Source organism: Eubalaena glacialis, chromosome 7 (assembly GCF_028564815.1).
Source record: "Eubalaena glacialis isolate mEubGla1 chromosome 7, mEubGla1.1.hap2.+ XY, whole genome shotgun sequence".
Classification (NCBI taxonomy): Eukaryota; Metazoa; Chordata; class Mammalia; order Artiodactyla; family Balaenidae; genus Eubalaena; species Eubalaena glacialis.
In genome coordinates this window covers 81,999,345-82,009,016 of record NC_083722.1, presented here as the reverse complement: position 1 = coordinate 82,009,016, position 9,672 = coordinate 81,999,345, and positions in this window count along the sequence as shown.

Genomic DNA, 9,672 nt, shown 5'->3' with positions numbered 1-9,672 from the left:
GACTTGATAAATCAGACCTCATGGACCAGGGGGGATTCCATTCTATGGGCAAAGTTGGATCTAGAATACCTAATCCTTGACTCTTCACCACCAGCTACCATTTCATAAATCATCTGTGTCATAAATCATCACTGCGCCAGGCACTGTGCTGGAGGAAAGGGAAGGGTGCCAGGGTTTCCTCACCCACCCAGCTCTTGGGAAAGGGTATTGTGCTTAATCAAACTGCTTACCCGGGACTTGCCGGCGGGCAGTGGGTTAATCATTGGTATTATTAACAGCATAATAACAGCAGCATCTAAAGTCTATGGAGAATTGTTGTCGTCCGAATCCTCTGCTCAGAGCTTTACGTGAATTACCTCATTTCACCCTCACAGCCCCACTGGGTGGGACCACAGTCATTCCGCTTTGGTCAAGAGGAAGATTTATAAAGCAGGGAATGACGGGATCTGATTTAAGCTGTAGCAAGACGATGGCTTCAGCTGCACCCACCTTCCTTTCTGGCCCTCAGAGCAGCCCCGTGCGCTGTGGTTATCTGACCCCACGCACGCAGGTGAACCTGTGGCTCAGAGGTCAAATCACATGAGGAACAGAGCTGCGACCCCAGGCCAAGGTGACTCCAGCCTGAATCCTGCTCCAGGCTGGCGACAAGCAGAGGGGAAGGGGTGGAAGTGAGGAGGAGGGTGACTGCGGGGGGACGCTGAGAGCTTGGCTCCCAGCCTGGAAGCCGGCCTCCAGATATTTTCCTGGCCGGAGCCCAGACCAGCCGCCCTGCCTGGACGGCTGCCCCAGTGAATGAAGTGTTCTGCTCGCAGCGTCTCTGCCCGGGGAGAACCCCGGCCCCGAGTGTCTTCTAAGATCTATTATTAATGGGGCTGAGCAGCCTGAAGGTCACATCCCCACACAAGCCCGCCCGATCCCCCGCCCCGGCCGCCCCAGGCAGTCTCCACCGTCTGGGCCTGTCTGCTGGCGAGAAGGTCAAGGCCTGCCCGCCGGGCCGCCAGAGGTCACCCGCCTGCCCGAGCTGCCGGCTGCAGAGGGCAGAGGACCGCTCTGCTTCTCCCCGACCCCGGCTGCCTCAGTGTCCCCTCCTGAGAGGGGCAGGGGTGCAGGAGGTGAGGAGCCACAGGGACCCCAGGAGGGCATGTGGCCGCCCGGGGACACCGGGCCCCTCGGTCAGGATCAATCACCCTAAGCCTGTCTGAGGAGCTGCCGGCTTAGGAGCAGCTGTGAAAGCCGCCTTTGTGCCTGAGGAGAATGAGCCGCCGGAGGACGGGGGGCGCTGGCCCAGGAAACCCCTCGGGCCCCGGCTCCTGAGACAGCACCGCAGGGAGGACCCCAGCCGGGCCCCCAAAGCCTGCCCAGGCCTGGCGCCCGCTTCGTGCCATGGGAGCTGCCCAGGGGAAGAAGGTAGGAGCTCCCGAGGGTCCTGCTGGGGCCCTGGACACAGGAAGGGAGGCTGCATCAGCCGGGTGGGAGCCCTCACCCACCGCCCACCGGCTCCCTGGAGCCTCAGCCGGGCACTGCCCGCCGGCCTCCCTCCCTGAGCTCACAGCTAAGATTTGCATCTAGAAACCTGGCTGAGGCTCAGGGCAAGGCTGGAGTCTGATCTCTCCATCTCTGAAACAGACCTGGGCTGCCCAGCCTCTCAGGCTCCCTGGTCTTCTACACACACACCTCTTTACTGCCCTGCATACAGGCTCCCTGACCCCCCCTCCCCGAGCACCAGGGGAGCCTGGCCCAGGTGGGTGCAGGGGCAAGAGAAAAAATAACGATCATTGTAATTAAGTTGGCCAACCAATTGCTACCAGATGTAAGGCCTTAGGCAAGTTATTGACGATTTCTGTAACTCAGCTCCTTATCTGTGAAGTGAGGACAATAGTAGTCACGACCTCAGAGGCTTGTCATGAGAATTAAAAGAATCATGTAAAGTGTTTGAAAGAGTGCCTAGCACATAGTGGGCTATATACAAGCTCTAATCTGTTGTTAATAGAATTCTCTTCATATTATTATCCATCACCTTCTAAGTCGGGGATCTCCACTGGGAAGGGGGTGGTTATAGATAGCACAGCCAGTGCGGCATTTCTGAAAATGAGGTCTGTAGACCCCCTGCCTCAGCATTAGAGATGGGGTGTGGGGGGGGGTCTTGTTAAACAGTCACCTTCTCAGGGCACACCCAGACCTCCCAGGTCCGAGCCTCTGGGGACGGAAGGGAAATCTGAGTTTATTCACCAACTCCCGGGGGATTCTGGTACATGCTCACAGCCTACACTGGCCGGGACTGCAATCCCAGGTCCCAGCTCCTCCTCCTACTTACTGTGGTGAGGAACTAAGCCCCTCTGGATCCCAGCTTCTCACTTGTAAAGTGGGGCTGGTACCCATCTCATGGGAGGTTCCGTGAGATAATGCCGGTAAAGTACTTATCACGCTGCCTGACACCCAGAGGGCCCGATACACAGAGGCTCTAATCTTCAGCCAACCCGTGATGACCTATTACATTAAAGGCAGGGAACTAAGGCTCAGAGGCAAGACGTGATTTCTTAGCCAGGGTCATGCAGCTAGTGGGGAAAAGGGCAGGATTTTAATTCCCTTCTGCTTGACTCCAAACTTTCTGCCAACCCAGCCCATCCCACATTTTTTAAATTTGAAGAAAAACACATAATGGACTTCATGGAGGAAGCACTCTGGACCTCAGTTTCTCCATTTGCAAAATGGGAGTGTTGGGCTAGATAACCCCTAGGGACCTCCTAGTGCTGGCCTCTGCTTCCCACCTCCCTTTGTTTCACATGCAGAGTCGGGCCTGGAATCTCCTGCCTTCCCTCAGCATTCCCAACAGTCTTACCCTAAAAGCTTGATATTCTGGGGCCGTCGCTCCCCCCCTGCAATGCTCACTCCTGCCTGCAGGGGTCAGTGTGGGTCACCTGCCGTCAGGGCAGGTCGATGATCTGACACAGCCACTGGGAGTCCCAGAGCTGCCTTCCCAGCCAAGCCTTGAGCCCTGGCCCCAACCAATCCCCTCTTTCAGGAACATTCTTCTTCTCCCAGAGGAGAATGAGCTCAGCCTCTAGATCCTATCTGTGCTGAATATGAAGGCAGGGAGTCATCTTGGAAGCCAGCTTCCCAGGCCTAGAAAAGACCCTAACAAGGTCTAGCCCAGGAATGGGAAAGTATAGCTCATGTACTACCTCTCCCTATTTCTTCATCCGTGGCAGACATCACAATCAATCCCTGCACACTTTCCCACTAAGTCTAGACAGCTTCAGAGTCCTTCTCAACACAGCATCCCAGGACTCCCATACCGGTCAGTCAGAACTCGTCCCAGGTTGAAAGCCAAACCTATTCCTGGGCCAAGCCCTTCTCCTGCCCAGGGAAAGCCTTCCCAGGGAGAAGGCAGCAGGGTACAGTGACTGGGAACATGATCTATAGAGTCAGACAGGCCTGAGTCAGTCCCTCCACATCCTCTGTAACCTTGAACAAGTCACCGCACCTCTCTGAGTCTCAGATTCTACCTTAGTAAACAAAAGATAATAATCCTCCTCAGATTATTGTAAAACCTAAATGATGTCATGCCTGGGACAAAACAGGCACTCAGTCCATGTTGTCTCTCCCTGAATTGGATCCTCTCATACCTGTGTCCTCTTCTGAGCCTCACAACCCTTCCTTTGAGCCAATGAGGGCATCAATATCACACCCAATGGCAGATGTAAAAGCTGAAACCCAGCAAATGTGCTTCCCCCAGCTGGTCAGTGGTGAGCCAGCCTGGAGCAAAGGCTGTGAGCAAGCCCAGGCCAGGCCCCCTCTGGAGAGTCCTCCATCTGTGGACCAACCCCACCCAACCACCAACATGCCCACCTCTCTCTCTCTTTCTGGAGGCAACAGCCCCACTGGTCTTTGTATGATGTGTAACAGGCCTGCTACGTGGAATATAATCCTCATTACCCATGCATTTATTCTCCCATTGGCTTGTCCCATAAAGTTCACCCTAGTGTCCTCAGGAGATCCCCAGACCCCCTCCCACAGTTATGGCTTAATCATAGTCATAACATAACAGCTCTGGAAAACCCTTGGTGATGCGGCGCAGTCCCCTCCCCGTTGAACAGCTGGGAAGACTGAGGCCAGAGAGAGGAAGGACTTGCACAGGGCCATGCAGCCAGGACCAGGGCATTTCTGCAATGCCTGGCAGCTCCAGGCATACAGAGAGGCCATGGAGCTCCTCCCCCAGCACCATGAAGAGGGGACGGAGCTGCACCTTGGAGATGACTCCTGCCCACTAAATGCACTCTCTCCTGATACCTAACTCTATCCACTGCATCTTCATTCTCTCCGGCCCCAGCCTTCCGCAGTAGACTATTAAGTGGGTACCTGCTGCCCTGTGCTGAGAACTGAGCCAGGGATGGAAAGGGATGGTCCCTGCCCTCACAGCCTTCTCTGTTAGTTGGGGAGACTGACAGGCAGGCAAATAATGATAGGTGGGAACAGCCCATGTGACAGTAGAGATGGGGCTGACTGGTCAGATGAGAGTGAGGACCATCTCCAGCTGCAGCACGGGGACTGGGTGTGAGGACTCCAGGTTGGAGATGGCTGCTGAAATCCCCGTAACTTGGATTTCACTTACAATGCTGTCTGCTGCAAGGAATGGAAAACCCAACCCCACCTGGTCGAAACAATAAGGAAATGTATTGGGTTCCCTAAGTGGAAATCCAATGGCTCAGTAATGTCTCCAGGACTTTTTCTAGAAACCCACAGCCAAGGTTTTCTTGAATTTCATTGGCTCAAATTGTCACATGCCCATTCCTAAAGCAGCCCTTGTCCCCTGGGGAATGCCAAGGGCATTGGCTTCGCCTGGAATCCTGAACCTGCTGCTGGCAAAGGATGGAAGTGGGGCCATATGATTGGTTGAGGCCAACCAGAGACCCCTTGGGGCTGGAGATCAATCCCCCAATGTCATCCCCCCAAAACTCAATGTGAGAGGGGAAGATGGATGCTGGGCATTTGATCATAATGCCCCACCCAGAGGGAGAGGTGATGGTGGTGTCTCTGACCACGGTGTAAACAGAGAGAATGGGAAGAAATTGAAAAGTTTGAGGGTGAGGCAGAAAGAGTGCTGGACCAAGAGTCAAAACACAGACATTGCTGCTTCTATTCATCCTGGGAAAGTTATGAACTTCCCTTGAACTCAGCATTTTTTAATCTACAGAGTAGGTACCCAAGCCACACTCAGGATTTTTGCAAGGATCAAATGAAGGCATTTTCAATACATGGAAGCAATGTATCTAACTGTTTGGAACATTCCAGAAGCTGCAAACATTGGCCAGTTGGGCATGCGTTGATTCTAGAGAGGTGAGTGCAGGCAACATGTCCTGGATGGAGCCTTGTTTTAAGTCCTTGCGACAGTGAGGTGGCAGGTCCTTGGGCAGCAAGGGGTCCAGGAAAAGCAACTCCCACAGGCCTCAGACACCCCTTGAGGGCTTGGACACTTAGCACTCTGAAATATTTCTCCAAACTCAGCACCACCCAGGGTTTTCACTTCCCTGAACGACTCTGTTGATGTTTGCCAAGATGCTCAGTGCTTTGCATTCGTCTTCATTAGAAGAAAGTTTCCTTGGCTGAAACAAAAGGGAAAAAATATGGGAGAGATGGATAAATTTGATAAATGGCCTGGAAGGGAGTGTTCGTTCTTATAGAGCCCAAAAGGCACACATCTGGCAGGGCTCCACTGGCTCCCCAAACAATTATCCCCACCAGTGACGGAGGGGTCCCCCCGGCCCCGGCCCCAGGGAGGGTTCCTGCTCACCAGCCCCCAGCTGAGCAGGGCAAGAGATCGTGTTAGGAGGCCCTTGCCATCCGCACAAACCCATCGCCCCCTCTCTGCCCACCGCCTCAGACTGCTTCTCTGAGTGGGAAGGAGGCCAAGCGCCCCACTCCTCAGCACCGTGGGGAGTCCACCACTGGGTTCCCAAAGGACTCAGAAGGGGAGGCTTGAGGACAAGAGGAGAAGGTGGTCGGGAGGCCCTCTCCTCACCCCCAACGAAACAGAGGTCTGCTCCTGGCTGAGCCCTGACCTCCCAGCATCCCTCCAGCCTCTCAGGCTTCACTCACACCAGCAGCTGCCTGGAAGGCCCTCCCAACTGCTATCCACACATCCAGCCCTTCCCTGAGTTCCAGGTCCAGCACCTCCCACCTGCTCTTGTAAGTGTTCTTAGGGCCGGTGTGTGTGGAGTTCCGACTGCACACCTGACAGACATTCCATCACAAGGTGTGAAGGAAGATGAGGAGGCGGAGGGATAGCAGCTTCTGAGCACCGACCCTGCCAGCCCCCGTGCTAGGTGCTTTCACATGCTTCCCTCCAGCCCTCCCAGCCCAGCAAGGCAGAGGCTGCCATGCCCACGTCATGGTTGAGCGACACCCAAGGATTCATCGCCCTGGGCAGCAGAAAGGGGCATTTGAAGGCAGGCGGAGTGACCTTTGGAAGCAGGAAAAGGGCACAGTTTTCCTGTCCCCCAGGGCCACCTAATGGAGCTTTAATTCTCCTCTGCCCCTGGCTTCCCCAAGCTGGGTTCAAGAATTGCCTGAACAGATGTACGGGGTGGGCACTGCACAAAAGCAATGAGTGTATGGGTTCGTAAGGATAGAAATCCATCTCCCCTTCTGCCAGTGGAGGCTTGTGCACAGGCCCTGGTTAGGTCTGCCTAGAGGCAGGAGTGTTGTAATTATACAATGCCATCACTTAAAGCCCTTCAATCACCTTTTCCAAGACTGAAACTTTCCCTGTGTGTCTTTATGGCTGGAAGTCCAGCTTGGGAGGGGAAGACATTGAAGGAGAAAGAAAGAAAGATGCCAGCTCAGGTGACACTTCTTCTAGGAAGCCTTCCCTACATGGACCTCAAATGTCCACACAGGAGGACAAGGGGCTTAGATAAGCAGGGAAAGGGGCAAGCTTGTCTCAGAGCTGCGTTTGCATAACTAGGTCTGCATGTTTTACTAAACCTGGAGGATTAGCAGGGGTAGCTGGGAAGGGACCAGGGAGATCAGAAGAGAATAAAGCTCCTGCGGGGACCCCATTGCACCACCGCTCTCCTGTAGACTAGGACAAACCCATTAGGCTCTCAAAGCTCTCTCTACTGCACTGACCACTGTTGCAATTTCATACTTAGTTCTATGATTTATCCCTGAGGGAAGGGAGATTGAGTGTAATGTTTGACTCCCCACTGTGTCCCCAGTACCTAGCACATAGTAGATGCTCAACAAACTGAGTAAGGAAGGGAAGGAGAGAGGGAGTCTGGGTCCTCCCAGACTGGAAGTGACTTGAGGGTGGGGTTGAGGGCCAAGCTCACGGAGGATCCACACAGAACCTCGGGCTAGTGGGAAGGACACGGCCTGGGTCCCTCCACTCTTCCCACACGTCCCCTCCTTCCCTTCCAATGGTTTTAAGGCTCTGACCCAAATTCCCGGATTCCCCACCCCACTTCCACCTGCCCACCACACACACACACACACACACACACACACACACGCACACACACACAGAGAGACTTTCCACCTGCACAGTTTCCTGGCCAAATGCAAAATCCCTCATTGACTGTTCATCATTCACTCAACAAATGTTGACTGGGCACCTACTGGGTCCCAGGGTCCCAGGCACCAGAGACAGACCAGTGAACAGGACTCAGGCCCTGCCCTAGGGGTGCACAACCCAGCAGGAGAGAAATGAGTCACCAGCAATGACAGGGCCAGTACCGGGTGCTCTGATGAGGGGAACACAGAGGACCCAGGGCACAGGAGGGGGGCCACAAAGAGAGGGGAGCAGTCAGGGAAGCTCCTGGCTGGCCTTTAGATTCCTCCCACATGCACCAAAGCTAAGGGCTTGCGAAAACTTCACACAGCACAGCTGGACCTTGGTCTACGCCTGCAAGAGGGACTGAACCCATGCCGAATGGTTCAGAAGCCTAAGGAGTCCCAATTCCTCTCAGGCCTCCAACCTTCTCATCTGTAAAATAGGCACTTCCTGAAGAAAAATAAGAAAGCTTTCCAATAACTGAACTCCCACAGAATCCTCACAACAGAGGTATGGATGCCTTTATTTCACCAAGGCAAAAGTCCAGATACCGGGAGGGTGAATTCACTGCTCAAGTTCACACAGCCAGCAAGTGCCAGAGCTGGGCCTTGAACCCAGATCCTCTGGCTCTTCAGCCCACGTTCTCATCGACTTGTTTTTTGCGCGTCAGGATGAAACTGCACCTCCAACCAGAATAAATCTTCACCTTGCAGGTAGAGTTACTAGCCGGTGGTGGCTCCAGTCCCGCTGGGAACAGCAACAGAAGGGCCTTAAAGTTCAGAAGAGTTTAATTTCCATCGTGAAAGGGCTCGGAGGTGGGGCAGGAGGGACCAAATCAAAAGGCAGCTTTTGAGAAGGCAGAAGCCCAAAAGCAGCTCCCTCGCTGGGGCCCAGGGATCTGCTTTCAGAACATTGTGTCTCCTAAGCTGACATGAACAGGGGCTTTGTTTAAGCGAGAGATCAGATCTCAGGCCTGGGGCAGAGGGAAAGGGTGAGGAGCTGGAGCTTTTCTTCTTCATCTAAAATCCGAGAGGAGCCAAAAACAATCAGCGAGGCTGCCCCAGGGAAGCCAAGAGAGGCTGGCTGGGTCTTGGTGACATCCTGCTCCCAAGGAAACTCAGGATGGGCCGGGGGCATCCCACAAGGGATGTCACACCCAGAACCTGTGGAACTCAGCCAGAAACCAGGAGGTGACTGCTGTCTTGAGGGATCACCCTGCAGGTTTTCCTTATGCACTTGAGCTCTTGGGAACACTTTAGGGGCGTTTTGGGGTGTATGATGGGGCAAACGTTCATGGGGAGTCCTGCCATCAGGTCAGCATTTGTAAAGGTCCCATGGAGACTCTAATCACAACCAGGCACCGGGAAGTAACGTATTGGTTTCCTAGGGCCGGGTGGCTGAAAACAACAGAAATGTATTCTCTCACAGTCCTGGAGGCTGGAAGCCTGAAATCAAGGTGTCGGCAGAGCCGGGCTTCCCCTGAAGGCTCTGGAGGAGACTCTGTTCTCTGCCTTTTGGCCTCGGGTGTGGCCGGCAATCCCTGTCGTTCCTTGGCTTGTAGATGCATCGCTCCAGAGTCTGCTGCCATTGTCACATGGCGTTCTCCTCGTGTGTCTGTCTGTGTCTCTTCTCCTCTTCCTAAAAGGACACTAGTTGTATCAGCTCAGGGCCCACCCTCATTTTAACTTGATTACATCTTCGAAGACCCCGTTTCCAAATAAGATGACATTCACAGGTACAGGAGCTAGGGTTTCAACATATCTTTGGGGGGGACACAATTCAACCCATAACTGCGACCCTCACCTCACTGGACCCCTGGACCTCTTCTTAGCCACCTGAAGTCACATATCACTCTCGCTGGAGCCTGTTCATTCTCTCCTGGCTGCTCTTCCAGGGACTGCAGTTCATTTTAGAACCCATTCATTGCAGTGGCTTCCCACGTGGGAGACCCAGAGCAATCTATTTTGATTCAGAATCTGATCCTCTGTTCTCCTGAGTAAAACTCTTCAAGAGCAGTTACAAGGAAATCCACAGCCACTGGGCCCTCTGTGGCCTCCCTCCGGCCTGGTCTCCTAAGACACTCGCTCTCACTCACTCCGCTTCAGCTACACTGCACTGCA